Consider the following 20690-nt stretch of genomic DNA (forward strand, 5'->3'; position numbering starts at 1 on the left):
CATTTCCTGCTGCCTGCTCAGGTAGGGTTTCTGGGAGTGGTGTGGTAGGGATCTTGATGGCTGGAGGAGAGCCTGCTGGCTCTCACGAACAATGAACATGTTCATGAACAGGTCATGTTCATCAATGTTCATTGTTCATTGTTTGTGCCCATGTCTAGTTAGGATACAGGGGTGTATACAGACTTGTGGGCAAAGGAGAAGCACCTAAGACCATGTTCTTCCTTCTTACACTGAGAGTTCAAACAGGTTGCTTTTCCCCACCCTTTTTTGAAGAAACAATACCTGCTAAGGCATTTTCTCATTAGGACTATCTCATGCTGAACCACTGACTATCTCAGACACCATAAATATTTTGTTATTATGTATTCATGCAGTATCAATTATAATAGCACTAATTAAAAAGCATGCAAATTTCAGATGCTGCGAGTGTGTTTTATTCTAATTCAGACCCTCAAAATGTTCTGTTTGTTTTGCTCCTAAGATGCATGGAAAATGATAATAGCTTCACACGGTTGGTGAATGTGAGATGATTTCACGACTCACAGGCTGACACAATGCATCATGAAAGGTAGGCTAGTGGAACAAAACAGTTAATTTTGCTGCCTTTAAAAATAGAATTCAAGCATGCAATATCAAATGAAATGTTGGTTGGAATGGAAATTAAAAGAATGCTTTGGGAAACAGCAAACACAATCTTCTAAATTGCAAATATCCATCATAAGAAATGCCTCCAGGGTAGACCAAGGTGGACATGCTCATACCAGATAAATTTACAGTGCTATCCTAAACAGACTTAGCTCTTCTATCTCCATTGACTTCAATAGACCTAGAAAGGTGTAAATCTTAGATTGCACTGCTATTCTGTGTTTTTGGGGAGGCGATTGGATCACTCCTTTGGGATAAATGAAGTGAGGTTCTAATGCTTGATGCTTAGGAATCCCATACCACCACTAGGGGCAGGGGATTCCTCACTCCCAGTCTCTGCCCCTCACCACATCTCACCAGGCTGGGGGGGGCATGGAAATGGGCCTGGGAGCCCTGCAATGTGCTCTAGCTCCCTCTGGAACATTTCTTTGTAAAATCAGGAATGACAACATTCCTGGTGCAATGCAGAAGCAATGGGTCCCATGCAGGGCCAATTTGATACAAATTGGCTCCCAATCTAGAGTTTGGGGGCAATTTTTATCAATTCAGCCCTCTGTGGGACCTGGCGCTTCCCTGTCATGCCAGGAGTGACATTATTCCCAGTGCGACAATGAAGTGCTCTAGAACACACGCATACAAAGTGAATCCTCCTGGCATGTACCCTCCCCCCAACTCCCTCATCTCCTGGTTTCAAGCCTGGGGGATCTAGCATCCCTATTAATAATATATGTGACTATTGGAAGCGTTGTCTGGTGTCCCCGCCCCCACAGCCTTGTTTCCACAGCGAGCAGGCTAGTGGCTAGCAGTCTACCATCCCTCACATAAGGAATGTGCCACATAAATTATCAACTTAGAGTGTAAAGATTCTGGTCTTCAGATTATCAACTTATGCCCAGAAAAATGATTTTGCTGATTCCATGTTGTATAACTGGTGTCAAATTCACAGAGTTCTATGGTTTTATACATATTTTTGCATATTTATTCATGCATACAGAGTTTAATGTATATTATTTATATGCATAAAGGCTCTCTGCAGACATTAACATGTAGGTTCTACCAAAGTGTTGACACTTTCCAGGTGGCAGCTGGCAACCTCCCACCCCCATCCTCATTAATTTTAGTAGTAAAAGCGTGTGTGTGGGAGAGTTAATGGTGATGCTCTAGGAATTCCTTCAATATGAGGATTGGTTATGCTCTAGGAATTTCCCTAAACTTTTCCTTCTGAAAAGTACCATAAAGATTGGGAAAATTACTAGACAAGCATGGAGGAAATGATGACACACACACTCCAAACACTTTCCTCCCCAGGCATGGCTCCAAAAACCTCCTTGCATTAGCTGGAGCAGGACTGGCAGCTATGCTATCATGACCTGGTGTTCACCCTGACCCTCCCATTGTACGTATGTATTTCTTGTATACAGATTGAATATCTGCAAAAGTCTATGTTGTATTCAATCTGTCTAAGCTGTAATTTCTCATGGACTTGCATGTTTTGGAGTTTCTCATACATACAATCACTGGATTTGAGGTGGATATACAAGTCAAAAGAAACTAAACGTGCCATCCCAAGGACAGTTTTATCCTTCTAAGACCATTAAAGTCAATGGACCTGTAAGGGTGTAACTCTGCTTAGGATGGCACTGTAAATTTACGGCTTCAATGAATTCAAGGAACTCAATTGATTTATAGAAAATATACCAATAGAGCTACTTCAGGCACACCCAAGAGCTTGGACATGCCCAGTGGGGTTTTTGTTCTTGAAATGACGACATCCAAACCTAGCGATATTGCATGGCACTTTTGAAAGGCTCTTCAGGTTCAAAAGACATTTGGTACATGGCAAGTAGAGCAGCTGTTTGGGTATCCAAAATTAATGTTATGGTTCTTCAAATCCCAGGCGATATGTTGTGTCTGTTGCAAAGGACTATTTTTAACCTAGGCCAGGTACTAAAATATTGTTTTGGTTTGCACTGCTTTCTTCTCTGCTATCATATGATTTTAATTGTTGCCATCTAGCATTCATTGCTAGTCTTGCAAAAAGAGGAAGAGAGAATTAACAGGCATGTCTTACTAGAGTAGCCCTTTGCTTGTGAAGTCATTATTCACAGGTTATATCAGACTGCATAGCAATGACCTGTGCGATCTCACTGCCAGCATGTCTGGGGCAAATGATAATTCTGACACTTGGTAATGCATCACTTTCACAGCAGTTAAGGATTTATTAGCTTGGGAAGACTCACGGGTATAGCAAGGGAATGAGAGCCTATGGTATTCAAACAGTTGTGTTGCCTTGGCCATTTTTGATATTCTTGACTTAAGAATTTTTAACCTGCTTTCTAGGTCAAATAAGAGCCGTAGAGTTCATGACTTATCCAGATGGAGCTTTTATCTCCTGTCTAAATATGCAGTTTGTTTAGGTTACACAGTTTCTTAGCTTGTTATAAACATTTACCAGTGTTGTTGCAGTACCTAAGACTTCCTGAAGAGTCTAAATTAGGCTTCAGCTCCAGCAAAGCAAAAGGAGCCACCTCATGAAACAGATTTATTTGTCTTGTGATGGGACAGCTCTCGCTAGGTGCTGCAATTAAGTGCCTGAAGGAATGAGATGCTGTCTGGAATAGCAGACTTACTCCAATTAACTCCAGTGCCATGATGACAAAGGCAGCTTCAGAAGCTTCCAGAAATGGCGACTGTACCCCCCAAAAGGTACAGAGCTGATGAACCCTTCCTTACAGATATGATTGCTCAATGGCTGTTTCTAGAGAATGAGAAAATGAATGAAAAAGAGATCCTTCTCACCCAAGGCATAAAGAAAAGCCTTTGGGTGAATCAAAATTTTATCCTGCTATCGTCTTTGGAGACATCACAAGAGTTGTCTAAACCTCCAGGGACCTCCCCTTCACTTGGCCAGGGGAGGATGCTTCTGGAAGACTCAATAATAATTATAATGGTCTGAACCTCTGTAAACTATCTTAGTACCTAATTATCATTAGCATACTTCATTTAGACCTCACTTTTCTCCCCATTAGGGATCCAAACCAGCTTACATCATTTTTTCTTCTCCATTTTATCTCACAAAACCCCAGTGAAGTTGAAATAGGAAAGAGTCCAGTAGCACCTTTAAGACTAACCAACTTTACTGTAGCATAAGCTTTCGAGAATCACAGTTCTCTTCTTCCATGCAGCTGAAGAAGAGAACTGTGATTCTCGAAAGTTTATGCTACAGTAAAGTTGGTTAGTCTTAAAGGTGCTACTGGACTCTTTTCTATTTTTGCTACTACAGACTAACATGGCTAACTCCTCTGGATCTATATGGCCAGTGAAGTAGGTTAGGCAAGAGTGTGTGACCAGCCCAAGGTCATGCAGCTAGCTTCCACAACAGAGTGGAGATTTGAACCTGGCTATCCCAGATCCTAGTCTGATAATCTAACCTCTGTACCAACCTGTCTGTCTCATAATTTGTCTTTGTGTGATAAGAGGGGTAGTTATATATAAAAAAATATATCACTACCCCTCTCATCCACCCCATTTCATGGGTAATAGGCTTTCTTTGCCTATCTGAAGAAGGGAGTTTAATGACAACTTTGGTACTTGAAGAATGTTAACAAACAACTTTACTGAGAAATATTGTTGCAGAAGTGTGGTTAACTTGAACCAATTTTGCATACATTGATTTAAAGGTATGACAGTACTTCTCTTGGAATCCATAATGTAAAGTTTCTTTAGTAAAAGATGCATTGACTGGAAGTGCAGTCAGCTCAGAGGTTTTCATTGATAGAAATGATCCGCTGAAATGAAGGATCAAAGATAGATGACCAATTAATCAATGGGTAACTGTACAGTCCTAAGCAGAGTTGTACCTTTGTAAGATAGCAGCAAACTTAGAAGAGTGTATTTCTGCTTAGGATGGCACTGTGTCAAAATACAAGGTCACCACCAAATGCATTGTGTCTGTAACTTGGCTGTACCATGGGGTGGGGGAGAAAATCAAACATATGAAATCTCTTTCACGTGAAAGAATTCTTGGCATTCTCCACATGACTACTGTTTGCCCTGCACACCACCCCATCAAACACACAATACAATAATATAGTATAGATATTTATATTTAATATAGAACTATGACCTTTTCAATTACCAGATTACTTGTGAGCATGTAGAGTTGTCTCTGCCCACACCACTGTTGCCTCGGCCAGTCCTTGTGCATCCGGAGTGCAGGAAAAGGCTTCACTTTCTGCTTTCTTGCTTTCTCCTTAGTATGAGGCCGAGCAGCTCAGGCAAGAGAGTGAGAATGCCAAGGCTCCCAGAGTACAGCAAACTGGCTCTGAATAAAGGAAAGTAAAACCACACCCAACCCACTGTGGCCAGCTTGCCCTTTCCCCAGGTAACGACGTGGTGGTTTTACTCTCTTCATTGCCGCCAGCTTGCTGTGCTTCTAGTAGCTGCCTGGATGCTACAAGGAGAAGATTGAGGCTGTGAAAAAGGGGGTGTTGTGGGAAAGAATGGGCTTTTTGCTTCAGTTTTTGGCATGAGGCTCACAGATCCTCTAGTCCCTCTGGTAGCAATTTTTTCAAAGTATGAACCACCTACCAACCACATTATATCAGGGGCTAACCCTCTTTCTGGAACACAGTGATGCTCAGAAGATCCACATGTGGCTCTAGAGCTACTGGGTATCATTGAAATATTAGATGGAACCAAGCGTCCCGTATCATTAAATGTGGTATTCCTTCTATAACAGCAGTACCGACCCTGGTACCTAGAAAGAGTTACAGGCAGTTTAGCTACAGTTCTCAGGTGAAGCTACAGAAGTGCATAGATAGGAGACTGAGTTCAAAAGTTGACTTTTGTCTGTTACCCATAAGGCAATGTTTTCTGGTAAGTTCCTCTTGTTTGCCTCTTTTCATGATCATTTTTGACTTCATGTGAAAGTCTCAAAGAAAATGGAATGAACATTTCTGCTTATTGGAAAACTGGGGGTAGGGAAGTGTAGTGGCACTTTAGTTATCCCATTTAAGGAAAACCCTTTAGGACATCCTTCACACACTCCACAGATCAATGCAAATTGACAGCAAAGCATCAGAAAGCTGTAGAACTGTAATTGAAAATTGCAACTCTCCTGTGTTTAAATTCCTTCAGGCATTTCATGGCTACCTCCATCAAATTACACCATCTCACCATTTTTCAGTATTAAATCTTCCTCTCCCCCCTGCCCCTCTGGTCTTAAAGTGGGAAGTTCAGATACTTCCATAATGCAGCACTTCTGTATGCCCAATTCTTTCCTGTGAACAAAGTAAATAAACATTTTATTTAAAAAATATTATCAGCAGTAAAATTTGATACTGCTGTTTGCAACAGTGAAATTATAATGACACAAAGAACCAATTTTCACAAAGGAAGGCTGAAATATATATAAAGCAGGGAAATAGAAGAGAAATTAATTTGCTTTTCAGTAAAGGAGGAAAATATGGAAAAATAAACATTGTTTTCTAGCATTGCTATCTTGTGAGTAAAGATTAATAGATAATAAATTACTTTTATTTCTTAAGTAATGGTACCTTTCAACAATCTGGTTTTACAGTCAGCTTTCCCTATTAATCCTTTTTCCTAGTATTGATATCATTTGTTCATTCACTTAAATCTGAGAATCCAGATGATTTCTGCTCCAGACTGTTGAATTCTAATGTTTTCCCTAATGCTCTCCCATTTTATTAAAGTAATGATTTTCATTATTTATTTTGCTTCCAAATGCAATTGTGGTCCTATCGGGTTTGAACTGATATAGTACTATATCAGTGAAGTGTTCATAGTAATATTTCAGTTTTTAAAAGAAAAATGACATTTTTGGAACAGATAAATTCTTTTCTCCTACTTTGTCCATTTCACTGTAGATCAGAAAGGGGGCATGGTAAACTAAATCATGGTAAAGTAGAAGGTCGGACAGTGGAAAACAGCAGTGTCATTACTAGCTATATCATCAACTATTCCTACACTCCACTGATATAGCATGAGCTGAAGTGAGTTGATCATCTGCTTCATTTGTAAGCATCCATGCAGAGTCACTGGTGAATTACAAGTCCTGTTTCAGCATGTGTTCAGCTTCATCAAGGAGCAGAGTGCAAATCTCAGAGCTCAATCACTTTTGTCATCTACCATGCTCTGTCTATTTAGATGGGATTCCTGATTCCAGCAAACTGGGACATGCCACAGGTATTCACGGGGCGGGCACAGGTTAAAAAAAAGGTAAATTCAGTTTGATAATACCGAACTGGAAAAAAGCCCTGGTATTCCCTGAATACTGAATTGATTCTCTAGTTTGGTTCAGTATTACAGAGCAAATTTGATAAAATTTGGTCATTGTTTTCTAAGGAAAACTCAATTCAGTTTTTTTCTGGTGCCCTGGCAGGGGGTTGTCATTTTTTGACCTACTTTCACCAAATTTGCAGAGGACCTACTCTGAACTGTCCTGTAGTGCCTCCCCAAGTTTCATAAATACTGGACCTCAGGGGGCCATTTTATGCCCTCATCAAAGAAGGTGACACCAGGCACCTGCAATCTCCATTATTCCCTAAGGGGGAAACTATGGGGGCTATCTGAGGGCAGGCATTTTGTAAGCAAAATCTACCACATTTGCAGGAGACCCACTTGTAACTGTCCTCTAATGACCACCCAAGTTCCAGGGAGACTAGACCCTGGGGTCACTTTATGGGCCCCCAATGCAGTTGTCCCCAGCCACCTCCAATCCCCATTATTTCTTTTGGAGAAAATATGGGAGCAACCAAAATCCACTATATTTTCAGGGGACCTATTACTGACTGTCTTCTAAGGACCCTCCAAGTTTCAGGGAGATTAGAACCTGGGGTTCAATTCTGTGGGCCCCTGAACAAGGTGTCCTCAGTCACTCCATTTGTTCCTGTTGTGGGAAAAATCTCCAAGCTGACTCCTACTGGAGAAACATATGGACCAAGCCTGCCATGGCCAGAGACACACTCCCAAGCACAAGCTCCACACCAATAGAACCAATAGAACCAAAATGATGACCCCCCCCAAGTAGTGCCCCCTGACCAGGCTGTCCAGCCGCTGTCCATTGTTCCCAATGATGAGAACTTTTACAAATTTTTTTCCAGGAGCGCATACACACAAGGCAAGGATACCACAGCCAAGGCACTGTCTCAAATGCAAGCTCATAGTGAAAAATATAAAGAAACAGCACCCCAAGCCCCAATGACGGAGGGAAACAGTGCCCCCTGCAAAGAACAACCAGCAAAAATAGTTGAATTTAATAAAGTTAACTGGAACTGTAACACCAAACAACAAATCATCTACAACAGGATAAAACAAAAAAGACACACACACCCCAAGGAGAACAAGCAGGGAAATTAACAGTAACCAACTTCAAACCCACCCCCAACACACACAAAAGCCCAACCAAAGCACCCACACACAGCAAAAGAACAGTTTTTAAAATGCAAAGTAAAACAAACCCTTTCCTCTTCTCTCCTAACCCTATCCATCCCAGATGCCAGGCCAACCCCCTCCCTTCAAAGAGAGAAAAAGACCAGTGAGTTTACAATTCTCAACCTGGCAGCAACAAAAGCCCTCCAGGTGCAGAAGTCCTTCAGTTGCAGGTCTCGGCAGGGAGTAGCCAGAAGAATGCAGGATCCAGTCCCAGTTCACATTGAATCCAAAGCAGGCCATGCGCAGACCAGACCCCAGAGAAAGAGCCCAAGGCCAGCAGCAGGCAGGGTTTCAGATCTTTCCAGGCAGCCAGAGCACACAAAATGAAGGCTGCTCTGTGGCAAGCTTGCCCATTTAACTTCTTGCAGGGCAGTTTTAAAAAGGCACTCTTCTTCTAGAGAATTTCATTGACCAAAGAAGAAGGGCTCCTGCAAGGATTGTCTACTCACTTCCCCTCCCTTCCTCCTTCCTCCTCCTTTCTACCTCTGCCTCACTCCCCACTCCCTTGTCCCCCCCTCCCATTTGGTAAAAAAGGTGAGGAACAGTGTTTCTTTGCTGTTCCTTAGCCAAGGAACAGCAAAGGAACAGCCCAACTGCTATTACCAAAGTAACCCAAATTAATTTGGTAAACTTGAATTAGGGAATACTGAATCTGATTCGATATTCCATTTTTAGTTCAGTAATAGCAAATTTTATCAAATCAGGTAAAATTGGGTATTTTTAAAGGAATACTGAATCCGAATTGCACATCTCTAATTCACAGGCATTTAATAGGATGTTAAATAGGAATCAATAAGGGAGCTGGAACCAATATATATAGTGCTTCCAAACAGTAACAAAATGCTATTTTTCCCTAACAGGAGGGAACAAAAAATGTACAATGAACTGGCACAGGACAGGGGCTGCACTAGTATAGTATTAACACTCTCCCAATCACTCTTTTAGTTGTCATCTAGAACACTCATTATCTCAAGTCACAGATGCGTATTTACAGATATATTCTAGTTGTCATCTCAAAATAGTTTCATGAATGGTTGAGTCATCTTTCATATGATTAATAGCATATGTGTTTATTTTAAAATTAAGGCATTTGTTTATATATGTATATATAATCATGCACCACATATTTGATAGTGATAAATTGCAGGCATCAATGATAAATTGCAGAGCCGCATGATATATTGCAGAGCTGCATGATAAACAGCATTTGTTGCCTGTCCCTGTCTGCCTTAGCTCTACCTTCCCTATTAATATATCTTTGCCAAGGCAGGCTTTCCTACTAACTACCTGGTCCCCAATGCTTTCTACCAATAGAAGCCTACTTAATGTGCATTAATCTTTCACCTGTCCAATTTGCAGAGAATCACACTGAGGATGACTAATCCTCAGAACCGTGAACATCTACTGTAATTTAAATTTAATTTATAATTCTTGCCAGACTGGTAAAAGATCAGAACCAGGCCTATGCCTACTTTCTTGAGCAGTGGGATCTAGGCAAGGTGAACCAGGCAGGAATCACCTTGGGTGGAGCCATGGCACAGTGGCAGAGTCTCTGTTTTGCATACAGAAGGTTCTAGTTTCTAATCCCAGCATCTTCTGTTAAAAGTATCAGGAAGCAGGAGACGTGAAAGATCTTTGCCTGAGACTCTGGAGAGCTTCTGGCAGTCAGAGTAGACCTTCATAGGCCAATGGCTTGACTCAGTATAAAGCTGAGACTCTTTTATTTGTGTATAATTAAGGTGCTCTGTGTTTCAACATGCTTTTATGTGGTTTTAGCATTATAACTTTATTGCATTGTCGCACTTTGTTCACATTTTCTTGTGTACTTCAATTTGTCATGGCCTTTGGCCTCATGCAATAAATGCTGTCTGTCTGTCTGTCTGTTTAAAGCATTGTCACATGTATGTTCACTGCCAGATGAATATTGCAATCCTACACAGAGTTATTCCAGTCTAAGGCCATTGATTTCAATGGTCTTAGAGTAGAATAAGTCTGCTTAGGATTTCACTGTAAATGACTGTAATGCATTCTATGTGGAGCTCCCTTTGCAATTGGTTCAGAAACTTTACCTCGTTCAGAATGTGGCTGCCCAGTTATTTGCTGGTGTTAATCACCATCAATATATCACCCCAATTTTTAAAAGATCAACATAGACTGCCATTTTTTTTCTGGTCCCAATACAAATTACTGCTTAATGTTGAAGAAAAAATAGATGAACTCATTGAAACAGAGAAAGCCTTTCCCCTTGCTAGAGTATTGAAAAGATCATCTCCTCCCATATTGTTCCACACAGGCTGAGATCATCATTCCATGTCCCTTCTTCCATATCCCTTCTCCAAGTGAAATGAGGGTGGGGGCAGGAGAGAGAGAGACTTTTCTACTGTTGCTAAAATGCCATCCCATTGGAAGGCTGTATTTCCCCTCTCTGGCCTTCTTTTGGTGGCAGCTTGAAGATCCATCTGATTGTCAGGCATTTGGATGAACATTCTGAATTTATTCTGTAATGACTTTCATGCGGATGATTGAAGTCTTTTTAGATGGCATTTTATTGTTTGATTTTATCACGAAGCATTTTGATCACACTGTGGAGCTGTGGGGTGTAAATTTATTAAAGAAAGAAAGAATTCTAGATTGGAACAATTTCAGTTTGGGTTTTTCTCGATCCTGTGTGACCCTGTGACCTGGAGGATCATTCACGGTTTGAGTACAAATTGTTTTGCAGCCTGACTCAAACCAATGGTCCTCAGCTGATGCAATAAACAACCACAAGTATCATGTTCCAAGGTACCTCAGGAAGTCTCACTGCAGCTTTAAAAGTCTTAGTTGCAAGAGGATTAGTAATTGGCTGAAGGCAAGTAAGACCAGGCCATATCTCTCCACAGCATTTGCTGCAAGACCGGGTATCATTTGGGGTGGGGGGTGGGGGTGGGGGGTGGTAATGCAGGCTCAACATTCATGTGCTGTGTGCCAACAAAAATTTGTCTGCTAAAGATACAGGAATGAACAATTGCCTTTTACTTTGATATTGAATACAGTCCATATGTTTTGGGTTGAATGAACAGCACAGCCATACACAGTTCTCCAAAGATGTACATGTATATTTGTGTGTGATAGCTGAAAGACCAAAACCAAAAACATTTGGTTTGAGGGGAGGGCAGAGGGAAGGAGATGGAAAGCCAAATCCACATACTGGTGTCCAGACCAAAACCAGACACATGTGGAGAGAGTGGACTAGAAATATTATTGCTATTACTATCACTACTACTAATAATAATGTTTGAGAAAGAGAAAAGAGGTACGGTGAAGAGATAAGATGTGATACATTCTGGGAAAGGCAAGTTGTGGGAGCACAGAGAGGAGTATTTGTGTGTGTGTGTGTGTGTGAGAGAGAGAGAGAGAGAGAGAGAGAGAGAGAGAGAGAGAGAGAGAGAGAGATGCCTTGTAACAAACAGGAAATGCACCATCATATCTGGTGAATAAGTTGAAATCCAACATGTCAATAAATACAAATTGAATTTTGTAGGCAAGGAAATGAAAGAAAGTTCCACGCTGATCAGTGACTGAACAAATTTGGTATGGAATCAGTGGTCAAAAATTGTATGATCATCCCTACAAAACATTGCCTCAATGGCGTCTCCTTGCACAGAAGGTTTCTCCTGGCTTTGGAGAATGTTTGGTTAGTAATGGGGTTCAAGGAATGCAAACACATTAATTAGTACCGCCTGCTTTTCAGCTGAATATATCTTTCTACATTGTCCTTTCCTTTGTTGCTTTCGGTAGCATCTAGGGCAAGTGTTGCAACCATATGCTCAGTTATCTGCACATAAATACCAAAGGTTTTTTTGCATAAATTACATACACCTAATAGAGGGAAGTACTTATCTCTGTCTATGAGTAGCCTAACTACATATATTATGATGGTGCATAATAGTTTACAAGTAAACATATTTCATTTGTTAGTAAATGGAAAAAAATGCAACCAAGGAAAATGGTTGTGTCTAAGCAACTCTCCATTGTAATGAATTCTAATGGGATTTAAGATATATGGCGTTTTGTGGACATAAAATGTGGGAGACGAGATTTCTTCCTGGCTAATTTAAAAGCTGCATTTAATAGATTGAAAATGGCCATCCCTTATTCAGTGTTTCTCAGATCTCAGATGGTAATGTCACAGAAGACAGTGAAATGTGGCCCCTGTGTCTATTGAAGTGTGGATTGTTTCTTTTACAGTAAAGAAAACATTGACTGATTCATAAACAAATGCTTTAAAGCTGTATGCTGTGGTCAGACAAAGGATTCCTAGACTTGCAAGTGGATACCGAAGAAAAAAAATTCAGTTAGATTATTCAGAAATACAATGTATTAATATATGGACCTTCTGATAATATTTCTGGTGGAAATGCCACCAGAAGTTTGAAAAGAGGAATCAAAACAGTATCAGTGCAGAACTGACAGCCCTATTCAGAGCACAGTGATTTGCATTCGGCTTCATAACATGCTTAACAATGAGTGATCAACACTGTTTGACAGTGAAATCCCTTCTATTACAAAGTCAAAGGTAATGTTAGTTCATAGAGAATGAATTCTGACTAGATTGTATTAGCTAAATGGGAAAAGATGATCCCAATATATGAATGTCAAAAACAATCATGATAGAAAATGGGTGACCGTAGCTGCATTCAGGAAATTTGCCTACACCTTCGCCAGTCGGAAAGCCCAGCTACAAAGCAAGTTAATACTACTTAAATTAAACTTTTTCCTTCTGTATTTTTCTCTGATTATATCTGTATATCTGCTGACTGAGGATTCATTTCATACATCTGATGAAGTAGGTTGAAGCCTATGAAAGTTCATGCCATAATAAGAGCCCCATCCTATGCTCTGGCCCACAAAGACTTCAGATGGTAACTAAGCCCTATCTTGGCTTATCCAGATACATGCCAGCATGAAACTTCATTAGTAACTCCACTGGTGGGGACATAAACCTCTTAAACGGACAAAACTAAACAACAAATTACAAAGCATTAATACTGTCAAAACTTATGGTGACAATGTTAAAAACCAAGAGAAGCTTGAAAAAGGAGAAACTATAAAGGCAGTGACATAGTTGGCTGGGCATGATCTCTCCCTGTTTCTGTGTCAGCGACTAACACTTTGAAGCCCATGCACATTAGAAGAACCTCAGTTGCAGGGAGCATCAAGTTAAGCATCACTCTCTTATTCTGCAGCTCTATCTTACTGGTTCAGTATTACAGTGATGCTGCTGCAAATAAGGCCTTTGGATGAACTATACTTCACTTTAAATTATATTAAGCCCACGAAGTGTTCTTCTCTCTGGGCTTTTCGGTTCCCAAGTTCAAAGAAAGATCAATTGTTGATCATTTTGCTTAGTGAATGTCGTAGCTATTGATTATAGTGTATTCATTTGCAGTGTGTAATCTGCCTTGGATCTCAGTAAGAAAGGCAAACTTCTTGTTGTTGTTGTTACAAATGAAGGGGGGATTGCAGCCTGAAAAAAATCATACGTTGGGATTGGCCTAAAATGAAGGTCTCCTGGAGGGAAGACACTGTTTGGCCAGAGAAATGCTCCACTCCAGGAGTAGCATGGCACAGTCAACCAAAAGAGTTTATTGTCTATAGCCATAAGCCGTCACAACTCACCAATTCTGCTTTGTATGCAGAAGGTTCTATGTCTAAACCCTAGCATCTCTGCCTAAAGGAACCAGGTAACAAGTGATGTGATGGACCTCTCCCTAAACGCTAGAGAGCCACTGCCAGTTAGAGTAGACAGTACTGACTTCAACAAATCAATGGCCTGATTCAATGTAAGGCTTTTTAAAGCATTCATGTGAAATATTGTTAAACCAAGGATCTCATTTAATCAACAATGACATAATTTCATGATATATAAACTCAAAAATCATGTCCTCAGACTAGAGAATTAAGACTACACTTCTGAAACTACTTACACTGGAGTAAGACTAATTAAATACCATATGGCTTACTTCTGGGTAAACCATACAGGATTTTGTTTCAAGTCCCATTGAAATTGGGCAATGTCACACCCTGTATGTGTGTTCCTGTGTGGTTTGTTCTCATTGTGCATTTGTTTCCAGTGATCTATTAGAAGATTCCCCAATGTGTGAGTGTGTGCATGCATGTGTGTGTGCACGAGCTATATCTTATAGCCTTTCTTGTGCCCTTGGCCTGAGTGTGACCTCTAACTCTGTTTTATTGTGTCTTAATTTATTGTCATGTGTGTTTCTATCTTTTAAAATCAAACTGGATTATGTACTTGTGTGTATGCATGTGTGTGTGTGTGTGTGTGTGTGTGAGAGAGAGAGAGAGAGAGAGAAAATCTTGTGAGATTTGTGAGGGAAAATTGGGGTTGCCCAGCAACCAATGAGTGTTTGGGGGAGGGGAAGGATGCTGAGGGGGTGCTGTCAGCAATAGCATGACTGAACTTTAGGACAAACTCTATAAGTGACATCATGAAGCTCTAGGAATTGCTGAAAACTCTATGGTAAAACTATAGCATTTCTGGTGATTCCTAGAGCATACTCACATTGCTTCCATGTTTTCCCTGGAAGTGACATTATGCCACTTCCAGGGAAGTATAGGAGTGGCAGTAGGAAACAGGAGCCAGGGGTGGGGTTCTCTCATTGGATATTGCACATTGTAATGGGTTTATAAATTGCACATACCTGACTACCAAACTTCAGGCAGAGATCTACTCAATATTGATGTAAGACCAGGACTTTGAAGTTTTACCTGGATTTTGTGCTTTCAGTCTGACAAGGTAACATCAGTGTCAGAGGATAGTCTATAGCGTCTTAATATATTTAGATTTTGTTATTGTCTCCTCCTGTTTGCCCACCTTTGTGTTTGCATTCTTTTGCACACTTCTTATTCATTATATTTCTGTGGGGCTTTTTGGAGTTTAGTGCTTCAATTTGAGTTCAGTACTTCGGCCCATTTTGGTCACAGCTACCCAAACAGTTGTTTTGTGGAACTCAATCTGCAGGTGTTCTGCCTTGCAGGATTGACTTCCTATTTCATACCTGAGTGGGCTGGGAACCTGTTTCTCAGTTCCACAGCTGAGGGTTTCATTAAGAAAGATTGGTGGTGGCTCATTACCCTGGGTAGCGAGGTTTCAGACGCCTCTCCACAGTTTGAGAGTTTTGCTCCTGATCTCCTGCTCAGGCTGCTTGTGGCTACAGAGGGCCTTGGCAGGGCCAAGGCAAGTTTCTTGTGCTTTTTGAATGGGAGGGGACCAGAGTGACACCAGGGTGATGTGCCAGCATCACTAGCTGCTTCCATACATGGTTGCCCTGGGCCATGCTGCTCCATAATTGCTGGGGGTGGGTGGTGTCTCTGAGGACAATGTTTCTGTTTACTTTGCTTCTTGGATTTTGGACTTTTTACCATGTCTTTTTTCTGTTAAGAGTGTAACTAGTAACCATTATTAATTCAAGAAAGAAGGTGATAGATTATTGCCAGGTGGCTAAAAGCAGAAATGTTTAGCAAGTTATGATGGAAGACTAAGCAGACCACAAGGTTAAAAGCAGGTGCTGAGCTAAAGGGGTCAGGGAAGCCCCAACCTGAGATCTTGAGTCAAGTTAAGCAGGTTGAATCCAGTTTCAAAAGGGAAGTTCTCTAAAGCAGACAAAGACCTTGAACCATATATAAGGCGTATGGAACATGAAGCAAGGGCGGAGCTACAAGTGACGAATGACACCTGAACGGCTAGTGTATTTCTCCCTGTTCACTTGCGCTCCACTCAATCCACTTGCCGTTCAAGTGTCATTTGTCACTTGTAGCTTGGCCCCAAGTTGGAGGATTCTGCCTTGCTTACCTGATACAGTTTGTGCACCAGGGTCTCCTCCCATGTCTCCTGCTCCAGCTGGATACCCAGTGTCTATTTTTCTTGGACTCTTTCTGTGCCTCGTATGGAATCATCTTGTACATCACAAGGCTTTCTTCAGATTACAAGATTCTTCAGACCATCTTTCCTCAGAGACTACAAAGCAACAGACTACCTGTCTCCAGGAACTCCTGTGAAAGCCTGGCCAACCCCAGCTTAAGAAGGTTAGCATGAGGGTATGAGAGTGTGTATGGAGGCATGTCCTTCTGTTCTTCTCATAAGTCATTTATTGTTCCAAAATAAACATTACATACATGGTGAGGTAAACTAAAAATCACTTGTCCTCTCGTTCATTTCTTACCTAAAAGATCCCTAAATTTATGATGAGAGCAAGTGTTGGGTTAGCTCTATGCTGCCCAAACTTACAATTTAGCAGCACTGATTACAGATAATAATTTGGTATTGTTATTTCAGTTATAACTTATGTCTTCATTGATTAGAGATGCGGGAGATAAATATGGCATCACAGACCTTTCAAAATGCAGCCACGTATACTGCCATGCCACCAAAACCGAGCCGTACTTTGTTGCAATTATTTGTTGCTGTGCAATGGCATCTTCTCTCAGTAAACCCTAGCTGAAGTCTTGGGAAAGGCTTGACAGATGAGTGGCTGAGGTAATGACTTGGCTGCTTTCCATCCCGCTAGCTTTTTGTCGGACAAATGAGGCGTGAATCCAGAATTCTACAATTCTAATCTCAGTAGAACTATCAATTGAAGTTAAATACCAATATCTTTTCTCACCACCACCTTAGTTTCACTGGTCTGAGGTTCTTTTCATCCCATTGTTCCTAGTTCAAATCAAAAGATGGGATCTATAAGGGTCAACCTGCACCCAAGAGAAACAATGTAACTGTAAGAGAATGGAGCTGCTTTAGTTAGTATTTTTGTCTCCTAAAAAAGTGAATTGCTATTAAATATTTGTTTAGCATAAATATTATGTTAGGTGTTGAATGCAGCAGGATGACATGGCCCCTGAACATATTCAGAACTAAAAATATAAATCTGACAAAGCTTTTGGAGCAGCTTTTTAAACTTGTTTCTTCTTCCCACAAATCAGAATGGAGGACTCACATATCCATCACCTCTAAGGGTTTTTTTTTTTTGCATACTCAGTGTATGCATAGTCGAATCAATGTTCTCACAAATAATCTAGGATGTGTTTGTTTACATTTTCAAAGGCCAGTTTTCAACCTTTAAAGTTCTAGTTTGTGTGGGACGAGAATACCTCAAGGCTTGCCTTTTCCTGTGTGTCCCTACCAATGTACTCAGGTTATTTACAGGCAGGGCTTTTTTTCTGGGAAAAGAGGTGGTGGAACTCAGTGGTGGAACTCAAGACCATACAATAACATCACTTTGGGTCAGCTGAAACAAGGGGGGAGTTTTTTAAAGTTTAAATCACCCTTGGTGAAAATGGTCACATGGTCGGTGGCCCCGCCCCCTGTTGTCCAGACAGAGGAGAGTTTAGATTGCCCTCTGCACCACTGGAGCAGTACAGAGGGCGATCTAAACTCCCCTCTGTCTGGAGATCAGGGGGCGGGGCCACCGGCCATGTGACCATTTTCAAGAGGTGCCGGAACTCCGTTCCACCACGTTCCCGCTGAAAAAAAGCCCTGTTTACAGGCACTCTTCTGTGTATGTTCTCAGTATTAAAGATAAGGTAGATGGCAATACAAAACAGAACCTTTTCAATCGTAGCAACCAAGCTGTGTAACTTGACACTGTCTCTTTTTGTTTTCAAACATCAGGTGGAATCACATTAAAACACTATCAGCTAATTATTATTACTGGTGTCTGAATTCTACATTGTCATGCTTTTGTTCTTGTGATCACTAGCAGTTGTTTGATTTTTTTTAATTTGTCTGTTTAATGGTTGTTGGGTATTTTGTTTGATAGTATTAGTTTTGTGATTTGCAAGTTTGTTGTAAGCCACACTGTGGACTCAGATGAGTAAAAAAAACAGGATAGAAACCATTTTAAATATTTAAATAAATAGATCTAAAATGCAATCATGTGCTTATCTGGCCAGGAAGCCCTGAGGCCATGGAGAGGAAGTGCCGTTCAGGGGCAGAACAGATGGTTTGCATGCAGAAGGCTCCAGGGTCAGTCCCCAGGAGGATCTCCTGTTAAAAGGATCAGTTAGTAGGTGATATGAAAGCATGAGATCCTGGAGAGTTGCTCCCAGTTGGAGAAAACCTCAACCTGGGACTTTGGAGAGCAGCTGCCAGTTGGAGTAGCCAGTACTGACCTCAATGGACCATTTGTCTGCCTCAGAATAAGACAATTTCATGTGTTCAATCCCTGGATGCATGTGGGATTATTCTGAAGCCAATGTCACCCACTAGTGAATGTACTGGGCTGTAAGTAAGAAATGTTCCATCGGACTCTTTCCTCCCATTTTCAGTGAAAGAGTTCTTACTTAGGGGGATTGGATAGTTTAAGTGGAAAATAAAGAGGGAGTTTTAGAATATTACTCTAGCAACATTTTCTCACATAACAACAACATTCGATTTATATACTGCCCTTCAGGACAATTTAATACCCACTCAGAGCAGTTTTACCAAGTGTGTTATTATTATCCTCACGACAATCACCCTGTGAGGTGGGTGTGGCTGAGAGAGCAGTGACTGACCCAAGGTCACCCAGCTGGCTTCAAGTGAAGGAGTGGGGAATCAAACCCAGTTCTCCAGATTAGAGTCCTGCCGCTCTTAACCACTACACCAAACTGATTCCACAATGAAGGAAAGACAGTCTGTATGTCTAGGAACGGTATGCATGAATCCCGGTGACCATATGATGATTCCATTGTCCATACAACAGAGATTCAATTGAACAGAAATTGGTTGTAATTCCCATGCCAAGTGTTTTATGGAAGTATTATTGATACACCACAAGCCTCCTCAGTGACTCAGTGGCAACAATGCCATGGCTGTTCCCATTTCCCCCTCGTTGTGCCTCCCCAGTGAACCATAACAATAGGCTTTGTGGGAAACATTCATGGTGAGTCACCTGGCACTTGGAGAGATGCACAAAAGAGGTCTGAAAGCAGATTAGCAGCCAAAGGTTGGCAATTTGGACGTTACTGCAAATGAACAACATTCATACCTATTTATTGTCCAAAAGATACTTTTGCTAATCTTGATTTCCTTTTCTATAATTAACAGGGGGCTTTAAGAGAAGTTGGTGGACACCCTAAAGTGGATACTGTTAATTATTTATTAGCTTAATCAGAAACTTTGAACTATTTTGTCTATATAAAAGAGAGCTTGAGAACAAGAAGTGCGATGTGAAAGAGAAGTGTGGGAGTTTTACACCTTCTTCTGACAGCAATGGTTGTTTTTGTTTCTTGCCTGTGCGAAATGGCATCAGGAAACTGTCAGAACTATCATTATTTTAATTATATTACTAATTATAACACACTTCAAATGAATAGAATCCAATTCTCTGTAGAACTGCAGGAAGGAAAAATATAATGTTCAGGTGTGTGGTATAATTCTGTAGCCTCTAAACAAAGACTTGCTTTATAAAATTGAGAAGATAATGTTTTCCCCTCTAGCTGTAATTAATTTTATAAAAATACAAGCCTAATTTCACAAAAAAAAAATCAATGTCAAATTGTTTATCATTGTTCAGGATTGGCACACATCATAAATTACGGCAAATAAAAGCCCTGTCAGCTCCTAAGCCAATGAGTGGCCACCCTAATGCCCTTCTTTATAGATCAGGTTTTCTGTTTACTTCTCAAAGCACCCTTCTAAAACAGCATGTTATATACGGTTTAGAAGGAAGTATCATAGGATAGATAGGCAGAGGCTGAAAAAATAACCTTTAATGAGTAATAAATGGATCCTCTTCAGTGCAGCTGGCTCCTTGGTGAACAGGATGTGATGGTTGACGGGCAAACTGAACATGAGCCAAACTGGCAGACATTTGAGCACCTTTATTTAAGAGGCAGGTTCTATAAACAGATTCTACTACTGACATGTGCCCTAGACACTTTCAATTCAATGGCTGTGTTGGTCTGCAGTAGAACAGCAAGATTTGAATCCAGTAGTGTTAAGGGATTTTTTTTTAAGGACCTCTCACTTAATGCCCTGTGTGTGAACACAACTGAAGCTGAACATGCACACAAGAGACAAATTTGCCTCAGTGGCAGATTTTTTCTCCCTGGCTTCTAGAATTAAAACTACAGGTCAGCTCAATCTTGCAGTGAGGAGAGAAAGTTCCTTTTAACTATAAACATTTTCTTTTGTTTTCACTTTCCAGCTAAGATTTTAACCTTGACTGTGTTATTTCCCAGAAGAATTTTGAACCCATGACAAAATTATGACTCCAGCACTGAAAAGTTTATATTACATTAAGATCTGATTGTCCCATCTATCAGACCCATTGGGTGCCATGAATCCTGGGGAATGTATTACTTGTTCTAACATTTGAAATTTTACTCTGTAAAACAAATAGCCATTATTCTGTAAACAATCAGTGTTAAGGGTATTTAAAGCCCTCCAATGCTTCTGGTCTTTATATATGTCTCCTAGAAATGAGAAATGTGTCTGGGGTTATTCCATGTAAGAAACAAACCCATTTTTCCTCTGTAATCACTGTGTTTGATGTCGTGAAATATATATGGGTTAGTGGTAGTAGGGGAATTACAAATTTGAAGCA

The sequence above is a fragment of the Eublepharis macularius genome, chromosome 9 (genome assembly GCF_028583425.1).
Source record: "Eublepharis macularius isolate TG4126 chromosome 9, MPM_Emac_v1.0, whole genome shotgun sequence".
Lineage (NCBI taxonomy): Eukaryota > Metazoa > Chordata > Lepidosauria > Squamata > Eublepharidae > Eublepharis > Eublepharis macularius.